Source organism: Saimiri boliviensis, chromosome 14, assembly GCF_048565385.1.
Source record: "Saimiri boliviensis isolate mSaiBol1 chromosome 14, mSaiBol1.pri, whole genome shotgun sequence".
In the NCBI taxonomy this organism is placed as follows: Eukaryota; Metazoa; Chordata; class Mammalia; order Primates; family Cebidae; genus Saimiri; species Saimiri boliviensis.
In genome coordinates, this window is record NC_133462.1 from 69,735,886 (window position 1) to 69,751,816 (window position 15,931).

General features: G+C 37.4%; 1 non-coding gene across 1 annotated transcript; it reads left to right on the top strand.

The window, feature by feature from the left end:
• The first annotated feature begins 1,107 nt into the window (after positions 1-1,107).
• LOC120361622 (U1 spliceosomal RNA) lies at positions 1,108-1,265 on the top strand. Its single transcript, XR_005577788.2, has one exon. It is a non-coding gene; the product is annotated as a U1 spliceosomal RNA (small nuclear RNA).
• Positions 1,266-15,931: the final 14,666 nt, after the last annotated feature.

Here is a 15,931-nt window from a genome sequence, read left to right on the forward strand (position 1 = left end):
CACAGCACAGCACCCCCGCGAATGGCAGTTGGGCAGAACTGGGAGGCGGTTTTTAAGAAATAATCAACGGGAGTTAGGTAGAGTTTACTAAATTTGTTTTGTTTACAATTGGAAAGGCATTGAGACCAGGAGGCCAGATGCCCAAGAGGATAAGTCATTAGGTAAGCCGGCTGGTTTCCCAGAATGTGTTCAGGAGATCTTTCCAGGGTTTTACATAATTCTACATCCTCTCAGAGATTCCATTCCTATCATTGGAACCGATCTTTTCAGGTGAGAAAATAAATTTGCTAACCTGAGCACATAAGCACTGAGAAGAACATTTCCATTTTTGCTTTTAATTTGCTTCAGAAATTGAGGTACTAGGAGGATAAGTTACCAAGGTCATGTATATAGTAAATGATGGAACTACTTCTGGTGCCTTGGTTAACGAAACAGTAAGCTGGAAAACACGAGAGCTAGCAAACTCAGAGTGTTTAGGAGAGAATTAATGGAATGATTTCATAATCCCTGTATCGATGTAGTGAGAAATAAAATATTTCATAGCAGTGTTGTGAGGATTAAATGAGATAAGATATAAAACATGCTTAGTGTACTGTCTAGTTCCATAAATGTTACATTACATTTTATTATAAATATTATTTCCATAGTATCACCTATTCTTTTCAAAGTTCAGGTGTTTGGTGCTTTGGCATCTCAACGTATGAACAAAAAACTATACATTAAAAATAAAAGTCTTTATGCTCTTAATTCTAGAGCTGCTTAAAGAAGACAAAAATAAAAGTCTAGGGGCTGGGCACAGGGGTTTACACCGGCACTTTGGGAGGTTGAGGTTGGGAGGATCTCTAGAGCCCAGGAGTTTAAGATCAGCCTGGGCCATGTACCAAGACCTGATCTGTACTAAAAAAGTTTAAAAATTAGCTGGATGTGGTAGCACATACCTGTAGTCCCAGCTAATCAGGCAGGTGAGTCGGGAAGATCACTTGAGCACAGGACGTCAAGGTTGCAGTGAGCTATGATCATGCCACTACACTCCAGTATGGGTGACAGAGCAAGACCCTGTCTCTAAAAAATAAGCATAAACATAAATAAATAAATAACAAAAATCTAATACTTACCCATCAGGGGACATACCATAATTCCAAAGGTGGTTTTACCAGGGTTAAGCTTATCCACTGCACTCCAGGTGTGCTGACCCCTGCAATTTCCCCAAACGTGGAAACTCGACTGCATGATTTGTGGTAGTAGAGCCTGTGCGCATGTTTTACCACCCACCCCCAAATATAAAATTTAAAAATATTTTAATAAAACAAAATAAGTCTAGACTTACCTTAGAAGAGATAGCAAGGACCTTGTCAAGATAACAAATATATGATCACTGAATTTAAAGATGTTTATAATCTAGCTGTTACAGTAATCTAGGAAAACCAGAGAAGAAAGGAAAAATCAGGCAGACTTTTAAACAACAATAATAATCACCATTTATAGTTCTGTCCAAATTTAATTTTCAAAAAAAATAGACATGTTTTAAAATATTGTTGGGGAGAAGTTCCATTTCATGACATTGGAGTACCTGAAATCAAACATACCCTCCTACTGAAATAACTAAAAAATGAGAGGCAGAATAAATATATGAGGCAGTACAAAGAATAAATATATGAGGCAGTGGTTTTTGGATAGGATCCATTACAGAAGGGAAGTAAATGAAGTGAGCCATGTAACTGCCATATTTTTCTGTCTCAGAGCACTTTCCAGATTGCAGTGCAGTGAGGAGATCCCCTAAAATGCATGGTACTCTCACTGAGTTGAGTAGACACAGATCAGAATTTGGGAAGATCGAGGTGACTATAGAGAAGAGAGTTGCGTGGGGAAGGGGCTCCAGAAATATTGACGCAGATCCCATGAATCTGTTGTTGAGTACCAAACTATATATGAATAAGGCACAAGTCCATGAGGTCAGAAAAACAACTCAAGAGTTGAGGGGCTGAAAAGGCCCCAAGTAGTTACACTTTAATAGTGATGCTAAACTGGCCTTAGAATAAAGGAAGCTCTGGATCAGGGATCAGCAAACTATGGCACATGGGCCAAATCTGGTCGATGACCTGTTTTTGTATGACCCACCAGATAAGAATGGGCTTCACACTTTTACAAGGTAGTAAAAAAATAATAATAAAATAAAAAGGAGAAGAGGGAAACTATACAATAAAGATTAGGTATTACCTAGAAAACGTAACATTTACATCTGGCTCTTTATAGAAAAAGTTTACTGACATGCCTTAAAAAGCCTAAAAAATAATTTTTGAAATAATCAAACTGATTCTTAGTTCATTTAACTTCCTGTCCAGAGTCTAATACTTTAAATAAATAAAATAAAATATAGCACTTAACAGTGTACAATGCAAAATCACTTGCAGCCAACAAAAATTATTAGACATGCAAATAAGCATGAAAATATTATTCGTAATCAGAAAAAAAATCACACAATAGAAAACTCAGAAATGACAGAGGTGATGGAACATGCAGACAAGGACTTTAAACAGAGATTGTAAATATGCTCAAGGATTTAAAAGAGAACATAAATATAATAAAGAGAGAAATAAGGGATATATAAATGAACCAAACTCAGCTTTTAGAGATAAAAAACACCATCTCCCAAATGAGAAATTTACTATATGGGACTTAATTCTACAGAATAAGACCAGGAGCGGTGGTTCATGCCTCTAATCCCAGCAGTTTGGGAGGCCGAGGCAGGTGGATCATTTGAGGTCAGGAGTTTGAAACAAGCCTGGCCAACATAGCGAAACCCCGTCTCTACTAAAAATACAAAAATTGGCTGGGTATGGTGGCACTTGCCTGTGTTTCCACCTATTTGTGAGGCTGAGGTGGCAGAATTGCTTGAGCCTGGGAGGCGGAGGAGGTTGAAGTGAGCTGAGATAGCACCACTGCCTCCAGCCTGGGCGACACAGCAAGACTCTGTCTCCAAAAAAAAAAAAAACAATCTGCAGAAGATTTGTAAACTTGTAAATATATCAGTAGACATATTTATTAAAACTAAAGCACAGAAGAAAAGAAAAATTATGAAAAAATAAAGAGTTTCAGTGATTACAGGAAAAGATGAATTAACATATGAGTAATTAGAATCCCAAAAAGGAAGGATGGAGAGGAAAAAAAATAGGAAAGAGAATAATGGTCAAAACATTCCAGGCTTGATAAAAACTACAGAGCACTAATCCAGGAAGCTCAATAAGCCCCAAGCAGGATAAACACAAAGAAACCACACCAAAACAAATCGTAACCAAAAATTGGTGGTAAGAGAAAATACTGACATAGGAAAGAAACCCATTACACAAACAACTAAAATAAGAATGAAAGTGAGCCTCTTGTCTCAAACTATGCAGCCATACTCTGAAAAAAAAAAAAAGTCAACCTAGAATTCTATGTATATCTAAAACATCTATCTAAAATGAAGATTTATGACAGTAATTGACACTTGGAATTTGAGATTTGTTAATATCATTTATAATAGTACCAACAATTAAATATATAGATATATATTCAATAAAATCTGTACAAAACCTATAAGCAGAAAACAACAAACTATAATTAAAGAGCTCAAAGAAGATCTAAATAAATGAGGGGAAAATTCTGTAATTCATTAATGGGTAGACTTAACATTGTTAAGACATCAACTCTGCCCAAATTGACCTGTGAGTCCAATACAATGCCAATCAAAATCCCAGTGAGATATTTTTTAGAGATCAATAAAATCATTGTAACATCTACAAGAAAAGGCGCAAGACATAAATATAGCCTGAGAAAGAAGAATAAAGTTGACAGACTTAAACTACCTGATTTCAAAACTTACTATAAAGCTAGGAAGTTATAAAAAGACACACATGAATCATAAATGCACATTTCTTAAAGAAGCTAATCTCAAAAGGCTAAAAACTGTAATTTCAATTACATGACATTATAAAAAAGATAAAGCTATAGAGATGATTAAAAGATCAGTGCCTCCAGCCTGAGCAACATGGCAAAACCCGATCTCTTCAAAAGAAAACAAAGCATGTGCCTATAGTCCAAGGCTGAGATGGGAGGATCATTCAAACCTGGGAGGTGGAGCTTGCAATGAACTGAGATGGCACCACTGCACTCTAGCCTGGGCAGCAGAGCAAGACTCTGAATCAAGGAAAAAAATGAAAAGATCAGTGTTTGCTAGAGGTTTAGCAGTAGAGAAGCAGAAGTCAAATAGATGAAGCACAGGGAATATTTTTTAGAGTGGTGAAACTATTCTGTATGATCCTATAATTGCGGATACATGATATTATGCATTTGTCAAAACTTACTGAATTTTACAGCCCAAAGAATGAATGTTAGCATAACATATACAAAGTTGGGGAGAAAAAGTCATTTAGGAGACTGAGAGAATACCAGGAGAGAATGTTAAACGTGACAAAACAATCTGGTTGTATTAGAAATGTATTTAAAAATCTCACTGAAGGGGCTAGAAGAAAAAATGCTAACCTAAGTAACTTTAGAAATGAGTTGAGTTTTTGTTTGGTTGTTTTTAATATGGCCTTACTAAATCAAGGAGCAGTTTTTAAAGGCAAAAATAACCAACCAAACAAACAAAAAAAACAAACAAACAAAACACCAAAACCATATATAAGCACTGTGCTCTAGCTGATAAAGGTGTACCTGAATATGAATTAATAATTCTGACACTTCTGAATAATGGAATTGAACACTAGTAAATAGATGGTTAATGGTAGAATTCTAATTTCTCACTCTTGGAGTGGAAGTCAAAAAAAGCAGGTAAAGGAGGCTAGAAGGATCCATGGATCCATTAATACTAATGGATTAGAGTTAGCAACAACAGCATGAACTCACACTTAACATACATACAAATATCTACACATAGAAATATTCATAGATAAATATGTTTATACATGAGTTAGTATATGCACACGTTTTCTTTCTCTGTCAGCTGAGAGGGTCTAGAAACAGTGACACTCTAGTAGCAACAAGCATACCTAGCACCCAGATCTTGGTTTCTAATATCACTCTCCAATAAAAAGAACCAAGGCTCTTTGGAGAAATGGATGGTTTTAGGACTGGAGCAAGAAATACACAAGGTGAGCCTGGAGCCTCTGTCATGTCAGAAAGTAAAGAGGTATTCAAAACAAATAAACAAACCACGCACCTCAATGATGGAAGTATGTCAAAGGGACAGAGTAGAACAATATGAGCAACAAGACAGACTAGTGTTGAATTAAATCAATCAATCAATAAACTATTCAAAAAATAAAAAGAGATTCCTTCTAAATTATTTCATAAGACAGTATTAGTCTAATATGAAAACCAAATTTTAAAAAAAAGAAGCTACAGGTCAAATCTCTCATAAATATAGATGCAAAAATTCTTAACAAAATAGTATTGGCTGGATGCAGTGGTTCATGCCTGTAATCCCAGCACTTTGAGAAGCCAAGGTGGCCAGATTGCTTGAGCCCAGGAGTTCAAGACCAGCCTGGGCAACACGGAGAAACCCCGTTTCTACTAAAAATACCAAAATTAGCCAGGCATGGTGGCACATGCCTAGAGACCCAGCTATTCGGAAGGCTGAGGCAGGAGTATCACTTGCGCCTGGGAGATCAAGTCTACAGTGAACTGTGATCATGCCACTGCACTCCAGCCTGGGTAACAGAATGAGACCCTATCTCAAAAAACAGAAAAAGGATTCAATCAAATTAAATGACATGTAAAGAGGATAACTATGGTTGATCTGCTATTGCATGAACCTAGCTAAGCTGAAACTGCATTTCCCAGAAATCTTATCCATCCATAACTTTAAGTTAGCATTGGCCTGAAGACACATTTTGCCTAAGATATGAAAGGTGGACGCAACCGTATTGCTTTTATGCATGGAAGGTTGATGTGGGCACCTGGTGTTGTTACAATGCACACACATTGTTGCTGATCTGCTGGCTTACCTTGTTGGCACTGCACAGTAGCTGGGCTTTCAGTTGCTTTATTCCCACTGGATCACCTCCTTCAGCTTTTCTAAATCCAGTGCCAGAGTGTACAGCTTCAGAAGCAGCAGCTGAGCTTGCAGCTTCTCCAGCTCCCGCCAGATCTCTTCCTTCAGGTTCTTTGAATCGTTGGCCAGCATGTGCAACTCCTGGGGCAGCCGCCAAGCCCACAACTCTTCCAGGTCACATTGAATCTCTTCTTTCAGGTTCTCCAACACTTGAGCCAGTCCCAGCACCAAAGACAGAAGTGATAGTAGTGCATAAAATGTCTTGCTAGCTCCCTCAATTACATAAAGTCAAATCCTTATAATAAACTCTGTAGTCTATATTGAGTATAGTGGTTCTTTTCTTCTGATCAAAACCTGATTGATACAATAATACATCATGACTATATGGAATTTATCCTAGGAATGTAAGGTTTGTTTAATATTTAAAAATATATGAATGTAATTCACTATGTTAATAGATGAATCTGAAAACTCTGTGACTATCTCAACAGGTACAGAAAGAGGTGTGAAAAAAATTTAAAGTACAATAGCCATGTATGACAGAAATGATCAGCACACTAGTTATAAAAGGAAACTTCCTCAATCTGTAAAAGATTATCTATAAAACCCATAGCTAATAACATAATGGTGAAAGATGAAATACTTTCCTCCTATCAGGAAGGAGTAAGGATGTCCAGTTCCATGACTTAATATTACACTGGAGGTCCTGGCCAGTGTAATAAGGCATGAGAAATATTTTTTAAATCATGGAAATTGGAAAGGGAAGAAGTAAAACAGTTTTTATTCATAGATGGCATGATCATGTGAATCAATACCATATGAAATCTACAAAAGAGATCATAGAACTAGTAAGTAAATGTAGCAGGTTTGCAGGATGTAAGATCACTAAGCCAGAATCAATTGCAGAGTAGCTTCAAAACATAAAACATACAGGGATAAAATTTAATAAGTTGTGTGTAAGTTTGATGAACTGAAAATTCTCTCAAATTTTGTGGAGATAAACCAAAGATAATCTAAGAAAGTACAAAGACTTCCTACGTTCAAGGTTTAGAAGACTCAATATTGTAAAGCTATTAATTCTCCCTAAATTGATCTATAGAGATCTCAATCAATCAAAATCTAAGTTGGATGTAGTAAAAATCAACAAGCTGGTTCAAAATCTATGATGAAAATGCACAGGATCTAAAATAGTCATGGTAATTTTGAAACAAAAATGCAGTAATCAAGGCAGTGAGTATTCATGTAATAATCAACAGGATAGAAAAAGATCCACACATATGTGGGTGATTGGCATATGACAGGAGTACCATGGTACTTCAGTGAAAAAGCGATAGCCTTTTCAACAAATGGCACTGTCTATCCATATAGAAAAAATGGGCATCTATCTTTACTTCACATCACACACTGAAATTATCTTAAAATAGGTCACATACCTAAACATAAAAGTCAAAATGATAAAATGTCTAGAAGAAAACATAAGAGAAAACACTTTTTTAGCCTTGTAGTAGTCCAGATTTTTAGGATACAAAAACCAAGACCATAAAAGAAAAAGATAATAAATGTACTTCATCAAAACATGAAACATATGCTTTTTTTTTTTTTTTTTTCTGAGACAGAGTCTCACTCTGTTGCCAGGATGGAGTGCAGTGGTGCAATCTCAGCTCACTGCAATCTCCAACTCCCAGGTTCAAGCGATTCCCCTGCCTCAGACTCCCAAGTAGCTGGGACTATAGGCACACACCACCACGCTGGCTAATTTTTTGTATTTTAGTATAGACAGGGTTTCACCATGTTGGCCAGGATGGTCTCTATCTCCTGACCTCATGATCGGCCTGCCTCAGCCTCCCAAAGTGTTGGGATTACAGTTGAAAGCCACTGCACCTGGCTAAACTTATGCTTTTCAAATATACCATTAAAAACAAAAGTGGCAAAGCATAGTGACTTATATCTATAATCCCAGCACTTTAGCAGGCTGAGGCAGGAGGGTTGCTTGTGCATAATAGTTTTAGCCCAGCTTGGGTGACAGCCCATCTCTATAAAAAAAATATTTTTTTTAATTGGCTGGGTGTGGCAGTGTATGCCTGTAATTCCAGCTACTTTTAAAGACTAAAGTGGGAGGATTGCTTGAGCCCAGGAGGTCAAAGTCAATCATGTCACTGAACTCCAGCCTGAGCAGCAGAGCGAGACCCTGTCTCAAACAAAAACAAAAACAAAAACAAAAAATAATAAGAAAAAGAAAAGAAAAAAGAAAAACCTCTAACTGAAAGAAAACATTCTGATAAAATATTTGAATCCATATTTTATATTGAACCTGATAAATTACTGCTATCCAGAATTTGTAGAGAACTTTTACGACTAATAAGAAGATAAAATCTAGTTTTTAAAAATTAACAAAAGATTTCGACATTCTTCACAAGAGTATATACGAATTGCCAACTATCACATAAAAATATGCTCAATATTATCAGTCTTCATTTGTCATTAAAAAATGTTTAAACAGTTTAATTTATAGTAGCTAAAAACTGAAAATAACCCAAATACCCACCAAAACATAAATGTAGAAACAGATTAGAGATACTCCTTGACTTAGGATGGAATATGTACCATTGAACCCATTGTAAATTAAAAATATCCTGTCTAAAATGTATTTAATACACCTAATCTGCTGAACATCATAGCTTACCTTAAATGTGCTCAGAACATTTATATTAGGCTTTAATTGGGCAATATCATCTGGCAACACTGTATGCTGTAGAGTATTTGTTGTTTACCCTCATGGTCTAGTGGTTAACTGGGAGCTGTGGCTCACTGCCACTGCCTAGCACCATGAGACAGTATCATACTTCATATCACCAGCCAAGGAAAAGATTAAAATTAAAAACTCAAAGTACAGTTTTACTGAATTCATATCACTTTCACACCATCGTAAAGATGAAAATTCATAAGTCAAACTGATGCAGGGCAGGTGAGCCCCAAAGAGGGGCTTAGCCCCTAAGGGTTCTTTGCTTCTCCAGGAAATAATTCTCCAGGAAAGAATTCAAGGGCAGGCTGGTGGTAAGGTGGAAGACAGCAGCTTTGCTGAAGAGGCAGCTTTACAGCTCCTGCAGTGTTACAGCTTGGTAACTGCTCCTGCAGAGCAGGACTACCCCATAGGCAGAGAGTAGCAGCTCAGGAGGTTTTGCAGTCGTATTTCTACCCACTTTAATTACATGTAGATTTAGGGGTGGCTTATACAGAAACTGCTAGGGAGACAGGGGTAACTTTTGGGTCACTGGGTTATTGCTGTGGAAAGGAACAGTTAAGTCCTGGGTGCTGCCATGGTAATGGTAAACTGGCATGGTACACTCATGGCTGTGTCCTGTGGAAAAAGCTGCTTCTGCCCCATCCCTGTTTTAGCCAGCCCTGAATTTGGTCCAATGTCCAAGCCCCCTCTCTGGAGTCAAGTACCACCTCCTATCTCAAAATGATCGTTAAGTCAGGGTCAGTCTGTACAATAAATATCCATACAATAAAATATTACTCAGTAATAACCGATAGGAATGACTGACACACAAAAGAGTGCAGATAAAGAGCATATACATGAAGAGTATACAGCTTGAACACAACAGTATAGACTGTGTGATTTTGTTTATGTAAAGTTGGAGAAAAGGAAAATTACTATGTAATGGCAGAAAGATTTTGTGGTTGCCTGGGATCAGGGCTGGATAGGAGACTAACCTCACAGAGAAGCAAGCCTGATCTTGGGGCAGGGATTACATGATGTATGCTTTTGTCAAAGCTAGACAAACTACACAATTAAAACTAGTACACTTTTCTAAATGTAAATTATGCCTTAATAAAGTTAATTTTAAAAAATTATTATTTTGCACCTTGGAAATAAGGAATTGAGTGCTTGTTTAACTGCTGTTCCTTTTGCCACCACACTAGTACAGACTTCCATCACTTCAAAAAAAAAATCACAATTTCTCATGGTTTAATGCTTCTGATAAGGAATGATGCATTCTCCAATCTTTATAAGATTGGAGATCTTATAAAATTATAAGTGCATCTTAAAAATCTAAACTTGTGATAACATGTTATTACCCTTGAGGATTGAACTAAGTGCCAAGACCTCCCAAACTGGGAAATGGATGGCACTAAATGAGCATGGCATACATAGTGGGGGCATTAATTTTACTCAAAAGTAAGTAATTTAAGGCTGGGCATAGTGGCTCACACCTGTAATCCCAGCATTTTGGGAGGCCAAGGTAGGTAGATCACTTGAGCCCAGAAGTTTGGGACCGGCCAAGGAAACATGGTGAAACTTTGTCTCTATAAAAAATACAAAAAAACAAAACTAGCCAGGCATGGTGGTGTGCACCTGTAGTCTTGACAACTCAGAAGGCTGAGGTAGAAGGATTGCTTGAGCCCAGAAGGTTGAGTTTACGATGAGCTAAGATCATGCCACTGTACTCCAGCCTGGGAGATAAGAAAAAAAATTTAAAGTAACCAATTTAAAACAATAATTTTCAGATGATGCACAACTGATTGGTGAGTTAGAATGCAAAGTGAACATGCTACTTTTAGACAGAAAGAGTAAACACCAGTTTGTTATTGTCTGCCATTGTCCTTGGAGAGTGCTGCCAGTGTCACTGGGAAAAGACCACAGGGAGAAGGAAAATTCCAGCTGAACTTCGTAACAATTTCAACCAAATGCAAAGTTTCCTGGACAGAATACAGGAAAGTGGGCAAATAGGGAGTGCAGATAGGAGCACAGAAACCACAGCGGGTGGGAAGGCATGAAACTGGAAAGCCCTGCTTACTGTCTCAGCAGGGAGATGTAGCCTGGGGCAAGTTCTTAGCCCTGGTCACTGGCTGCCTGCAAGAAACTTGGTGCTGGTGGGGGGCACGGTGCGAGTGAGACTGGTAGGGCTGTGTCGGAGCTGGGTAAGACCTGTCACTGCTGGCCCCCTCTCCCCTGGTGACCTGAATGATGCAGCAGAGGTAGCCATAATCCCCCTGGGAATGTGACCCTATCCACCTGAAAAAACACATCCCCAACCCCCAAAGTGGCTGCAGCAAGCCTCACCCAAGGTGAGTCTGAGCTCAGAAACACCTAATCCTGCCTCCATCTGATAGTCTTTCTCTACCTACCCTGGTAGCTGAAAACAAAGAATATAATCTCTTGGGAGCTCTATGTCCCTGCCCACTGCCTGAGAAATCCAAATACTTATCCAGGAGTCCCTTATAGTAAGCTTGTATCTTCTCTACACTACTGCAGCTAATGCTCTCTTGAAAGTGCCACCTCCTGGCTGGAGGCCAACCAACACAAAATTCATGCACTAAACTAAACTACAACCAAGGACTCTCACAGAGTCGACTTCGCAGCCCTGCCACCTCTACTGGAGCAGGTGCTGGTACCCAAGGTTGAAAGACCTGAAGACAGATCATATCACAAGACTCTTTCCAGATACGCCTCAGTACCAGCCCAGGGCCCAGTAGCTCTGCTGGGTGGTTACACTCAGAAGAGAAATAACAATCACTAAGCCAGCTCTCAGGGAGCCCCATCCCTAGGGGAAGGAGGAGAACACCACATCAAGGGAACACCCCATGGGACAAAAGAATTTGAATAGCACCCCTTGAGCCCCAGATCATCCCTCTGACACAGACAATCCAAATGAGAAGAAGGCAGAAAAACAATTCTGGTAATATGACAAAACAAGGCTTATTTAACACCCTCCAAAAGATCACACTAGCTCACCAGCAATGGATCTAAACAAACAAACAAACAAACAAACCCTCTGAATTGCCAGACGTATATTTCAGAAGGTTGATTATTAAGCTACTCAGGGAGGCACCAGAGAAAGATGATGCCAACTTAAATCCAAAATATGATACAAAATATAAAAAGAAAAATCTCCAGAGAAATAGATATTAAACAATCATAACTTCTGGATATCAAGGACATAGAGAAATGCAAAATAAACTGGAAAGTCTCAGCAACAGAATCATACAAGTAAAAGAAAGAACCTCAGAGCTCAAAGACAAGGCTTTTGAATTAACCCAATCCAACAAAGACAAAGATAAAAGAATTAAAAAAAAAAAAAAAAGCCTCCAAGAAGATTGGGATTATGTTAAGTTACCAAATCTGAGAATAATTGGTGTTCCTGAGGAAAAAGAGAAATCTAAAAGTTTGGGAAATATATTTGAGGGAATAATTGAGGAAAACTTCCCTAGCCTTGCTGAAGATCTAGACATCCAAATACAAGCAACTCAAAGAACACCTGGAAAATTCATCACAAAAAGATCATTGCCTAGACACATAGTCAATAGATTATCTAAAGTCAAGATGAAGGATAAGGGCCGGGTGAGGTGGCTCACACCTGTAATCCCAGCATTTTTGGAGGCCAAGGCGGGCAGATCACTAGGTCAAGAGATCAAGACCATCCTGGCCAACATAGTGAAACCCCATCTCTACCAAAAAAAAAAAAAAAAAAAAAAAAAAAAAGGATGAAGGAAAAAAATTTAAGAGCATTTGCTTAGGCAAGACTTCATGACTAAGAACCCAAAAGCAAATATATAAGACTTTATTAAAGTAAAAAACTTCTGCACAGTAAAGGAATTAATTAGCAGAGTAAACAGAAAACCCATACAGTGGGAAAAAAATCTTCACTAACTATGCATCCAACAAAAGACTAATATCCAGAATCCACAAGAAACTTAGATCAACAAGAAAAAAACAAACAATCCAATTAAAAAGTGGGCTAAGGATGTGAATAGACAATTCTCAAAAGAATATATACAATAACCAACAAACATGAAAAATGCTCAACATCACTAATGATCAGGGAAATGAAAATCAAAACCACAGTGCAATACCCTGTCACTCCTGCAAATGGACATAATTTAAAAATTAAAAAATAGATGTTGGTATGGATGTGGTGAAAAGGGAACATTTTTTACACTGCCAGTGGGAATGCAGACTAGTACAACGACTATAGGAAACAGTGCAGAGATTCCTTACAGAACTAAAAGTAGATCTATTATTTGACCCAGTAATCTCACTACTGGGTATCTGCTCAGATAAAAAAAAAGTCATTATATGAAAGAGACACATTTATAAAGGCACAAATTGCAATTGCAAAATATATGGAATCAGCCCAATGTCCATCAATTAATGAGCAGAAATGTGAGACACACCCACACACATATGCACACACACACACCATAGACTACTACTCAATCACAGAAAGGAACAAAATGGCATTTGCAACAACCTAGATGGAATTGGAGACCATTATTTTAAGTGAAGTAACTCAAGAATAGAAAAACAAACATCATATGTTCTCACTTCTAAGGAGCTAAGCTATGAGGACTGCATAAGAATGATACTTTGGGGACTTGGGAGGAAAGGCAGGAGTGGGGCAAGGGATAAAAGACTATACACTGGGTACAGTGTACACTGCTTGGGTAATGGGTGCACCAAAATTTCAAAAATCACCACTAAAGAATTTATCCACGTAACCAAATACCACCTGTTTTCCAAAAGCCTATTAAAATAAAAAGTAAAAATTAAAAAAAAATACATGTAATGGATGTCTAAGAAATAGTGGAGAGGCAAAGAGAGAGAGAGAGAAACAAAAGGCATAAAAAGAAACAAAGGCTAAAATGTTTTCAAATTTGATTTAGAAAAAAAACACACTAATCTCTAGACCCAAAAAAGTCAATGTAACATCACATGTGATCAAAACAAAGAGATCCACACTTAACCATAACATAATCAGACTGTTAAAAAAAAAATTAAAGCAGAGAAGACAGACTCATCTTATAAAGGGAATAATAATATGATTAATAGCTGACTTCTTTTCAGAAACATCAGGGCCCAAATGGAAGTGGAACACCATATTTAAAGTACTGTGACAAAAATAACTGTCAATCAAGAATTCTATATCCAGCAAAAGTATCATTCTAATGGTAAAGAAAAGAAGGGACATTTCTAGACAAAGAGACTAAGAAAATTTATTGCTAGCACATCTGACTTAAAAGGAAGTCCTTTATCCTAATAGGAAATGATACCATATGGTAAACTGAATTCATAGAAAAATAGACCAGGTGGAGTGGCTCATGTCTGTAATCCCAGCACTCTGGGAGGCCGAGACAGGTGGATCACCTGAAGGTCAAGAGTTTGAGAGCAGCCTGGTTAATATGGTGAAAATCCATCTCTACTAAAAATACAAAAAAATTAGCTGCGTGTGGTGATGGATACCTGTAATCCCAGCTTCTCAGGAGGCTGAGGCAGGAGAATCACTTGAACCCAGGAGGCAGAGGTTGCAGTGAGCCGAGATCATGCCACTGTACTCCAGCCTGCATGACAAGAGCAAAACTCTGTCTCAAAAAAAAAAAAAAAGAAAAAGAAAAAAAGAAAAGAAGAAAGAACATGAAAAGCACTGAAAATAGTAACTATGCAGGTAAATACAATAGACTTCATACCTTTTCATTTTCTTAAGTTCTTTAAAAGACATACAAAATTTTATAAAACAATAATAATTACTCTGAATTGTTGAATTTATCACATAACATGAAATATATGACTATAAGAGCACAAAGCAAGGATGTAGAAAAATGTTGCTCTAATAGAACCTGCGAAAAAAGGAAAAGAAATGTTGCTTTATTGGAGCAAAGTTACCATATTTAACTGGAAATAAATTAGCATTAACCCAAAGTACACTGCAATAATAAAGTATCTGTTATAATCCCTAGAGCAACCACTAAGAATATAACAGCAACAAAATATTCTAAGAAAGATACATGTGGAAGAATATTTTCTCAGAATATGGGTCTCCCCATCTTCTCTCCCCAGCCAACTTTGCTTTGTTTAATAGAGGTGCTAGAGAAAAGTTGGCCAAAACTTGCAGTGATAATAAAAATTTAGCTCCTTGGATTATTTATTATTATTTAATTTGCTTGTTATTCATAGAAATAGTGAAAGTTATCTCCCCAGAATGGAAGGAAATTGCACTGGCATGCTCCAGTAATGCATACTGACATATTTTTAAGAGCAAAATTGACAAATGTCAGTTAAAATTAATTAAAAGTCCATATTGATTAAAAATATGTAAATCCTATAGAAGAAACTAGATTTTAAATACATTATTTTATTTAAACCATACAATAAACTTAAGAATAAGATAAAATAAATTATCTGAGCTCACAGTTACTTTTCAAAGTCATCTAAGTAAACTGTGAGGTCCAGGTTTCAATCATGGGCATCAGACTCCAAAGAGGGTGCTTTCTACTAGGGAAGGCTGCCTCTCTAATTCTAATTTAATTTTGCACTTGCAAGCACTGTGAATATGTTTGTTTTAGTCCACTTAGTGTTGCTTTAACAAAATACCTGAGGCTGAGTAATTTATAAAGAGAAGAGGTTTATTTAGCTCATGATTCTGCAGACTGGGTAGTTCAAGGGCATGGGAACTTTTGGTGAGGGTTTTCATGCTGTGCCATAACATGGCAGAGAAGGTCAAAGGGGAAGAAGGCCTGTGCAAAGAGAGGACCAAACAGAAGAAAACTGAATCTATAACAACTCCCACTGTGGGAACTGACTCATTCCCAATAGAACTAACCAGTCTCATAAAAGCAAGAACTCACTCAGTACCACTGGAATGGCACCAAGCCATTCATGAGGGATCTGCCCCATAACCCAAACACCTCTCAGTAGGCTACCCTCCAAAATTGAACTAGGGATAAATTTGCAACATGAGAACATGAGTTTTGATGGAGACGAACTCAAACCATAACAACATCTTTGTGTTTCATAAATAAGTATTAATCTATTTTGGCTTGTTTTTTTATAATGTCAACAAATTGAAACTTTCAGTGGTAAAAATGGAATGCAATATTTGCCCAAGTCTTGCATTG